At 49.3% G+C, this 2,703-nt stretch overlaps 1 protein-coding gene across 1 annotated transcript in view; it reads left to right on the top strand.

The window, feature by feature from the left end:
- Positions 1-2,703, top strand: part of LOC106809388 (cystathionine beta-lyase-like) — a gene marked incomplete at its 5' end in the record, with an annotated part of 10,989 nt that overhangs the window by 1,310 nt on the left and 6,976 nt on the right. The gene's annotated exons all lie outside the window — the stretch shown is intronic.

Here is a 2,703-nt window from a genome sequence, read left to right as displayed (position 1 = left end):
TGCTTACCTATTCTGTCTAGCAAATAGTTGTTGCTACTACGTACAATAAGAGCTTCCATCTTTAATCTGAAGACACTTAAACGTACGCGCCATCTCGTGGCAACTTTCATAACGATCCCAATGAACATTCCTTTGAGAAGGTTCCTGATACCATCCCTGTGCATTCCACTGTTTAGGCGTGTATGTGAACACATTTGGGACTAACAGGGTTTACTAGAATCCCACCACTCCACCACAGAGTCACCGCAGTAGACGTTAGATGAGCGCTGTCGCTCCGCGGCACTTGTATAATTGTTATTATAATTGGATTATCATAATGGTCAGGTGTGTAATGCAGAGAAATTAGTTAATAAGTAATTATGGAAAACAAGGATAACAGCTTGGATATAAATAGAACAAGATGTTTGTAGACGAAGGCTTTGTTTAACGCTGAGCACTGACACAATACGGTACCAGTACGTGCCAGCCAATGAGAGCGCCGGATAAGGTCTAGTCACCAGAACTAAGACTATAGACTGACGCGCATATAAACGGCGCTGCACCATTGTGCGGGAAAAAAGACCATCTCCTGACAGATTCTGACACTAGTTCGAGAACCTAGTAAACATCCGTCTTTTGCGTTCGTTGAGCAGCGTATTCACGTTTCAATCGTAAGTTATGTTCATGTGTCGCGCACACCTATGTACACGTTTCTGCCTAGTTCATGGGCGTATACGTTAGTTAGTTTCTGTTCATTAAAGATGTTGTTGTACTCTAAATACGTATATCAGACTTGCGTATTTTATGTGTATATATGATAGACGTTTAGTATCGGTGAGGATACCGTCGCGACCACTATACGGTGCACGATAGTACGATAACCAACCATTACACGTGTTCTGGTCTCTCTGCAGCATGAGCGAGCAGAAGAGTGGAGCGAGCGTAGCGCCGCCTGTCGCGGACCAGCGGAAGCAGGAGGGGCAGGAGGAGGAGGAGGAGGAGCACTGCGCAGCCTCTACCCGTGCACAGCTTCACCTGGATCTCGTCGAGCAGCGTCTATCGCAACCGCTCGTCGTGCCGATATGCTTATCGACGACGTACGCGGTGAAGACCATTGAGGAATTTCACTACTGCATCCAGCACGTACGTCCACTCATCACTCTATAGCGTATAAACGCACTTACGTCCACTCATCACTTCATAGCGTATAAACGCACGTACGTCCACTCATCACTCTATAGCGTATAAACGCACGTACGTCCACTCATCCCGCCATAGCGTATAAACGCACGTACGTCCACTCATCCCTCTATAGCGTATAAACGCACGTACGTCCACTCATCCCTCTATAGCGTATAAACGCACGTACGTCCACTCATCCCGCCATAGCGTATAAACGCACGTACGTCCACTCATCACTCTATAGCGTATAAACGCACTTACGTCCACTCATCCCTCCATAGCGTATAAACGCACGTACGTCCACTCATCCCTCCATAGCGTATAAACGCACGCGTGCGTTTATACGCTATAGAGGGATGAGTGGGCGTACGTGCGTTTATACGCTATGGAGGGATGAGTGGACGTATACGTCCACTCATCCCTCTATAGCGTATAAACGCACGTACGTCCACTCATCCCGCCATAGCGTATAAACGCACGTACGTCCATTCATCCCGCCATAGCGTATAAACACACGTACGTCCACTCATCCCGCCATAGCGTATAAACGCACGTACGTCCACTCATCCCTCTATAGCGTATAAACGCACGTACGTCCACTCATCCCTCCATAGCGTATAAACGCACGTAAACGCACGTACGTCCACTAATCCCTCCATAGCGTATAAACGCACGTACGTCCACTCATCCCTCTATAGCGTATAAACGCACGTACGTCCACTCATCCCTCCATAGCGTATAAACGCACGTACGCCAACTCATCCCTTCATAGCGTATAAACGCACGCACGTCCACTCATCCCGCCATAGCGTATAAACGCACGTACGTCCACTCATCCCTCTATAGCGTATAAACGCACGCACGTCCACTCATCCCTCCAGAGCGTATAAACGCACGTACGTCCACTCATCCCGCCATAGCGTATAAACGCACGTACCTCCACTCATCCCTCCAGAGCGTATAAACGCACGTACGTCCACTCATCCCGCCATAGCGTATAAACGCACGTACCTCCACTCATCCCTCCAGAGCGTATAAACGCACGTACGTCCACTCATCCCGCCACCGGGAGTACGTCCTACTTCATCCCCCTCATACGGCGCGTACTAAACCGCCACGTAACGTCCAACTCGATCCCTCCGATAGCGTAATAAACGCACGTACGGTCCAGAGTCGCGCGTCCAACCTGTCCATCCCATACTATAGGGTATAAACGCACGTACGTCCAGCGTCATGGAAACTGGGCATCACAGTCTCTATAGACTAGACGCGGAATGCGGAGTATAAACGCCACGTTAACGTTAGGCCAGAGGGGGCAGCTCATTCCCGCCATTAGCGTATAAACGCACGTTACGTCCAATTCATCCCGCCATAGCGGCCCGTATAAACACACTACGTCCACTCATCCCCGCCAGTAGCAGTGTATAAACGCCACGTACGAGTCCAACAGGTGAGATCCTTCTTAATAGCGTGATTGAAAGCAGCAGGTACGGATGAAGGTGAATGCCACTAACATCTAGGGCGCTCCATAGCGATCATTCT

Source organism: Priapulus caudatus, unplaced genomic scaffold (assembly GCF_000485595.1).
Source record: "Priapulus caudatus unplaced genomic scaffold, Priapulus_caudatus-5.0.1 Scaffold350, whole genome shotgun sequence".
Classification (NCBI taxonomy): Eukaryota; Metazoa; Priapulida; class Priapulimorpha; order Priapulimorphida; family Priapulidae; genus Priapulus; species Priapulus caudatus.
Note: the sequence above shows the minus strand (reverse complement) of the source record. Positions and strands in the feature narration are given on the sequence as shown.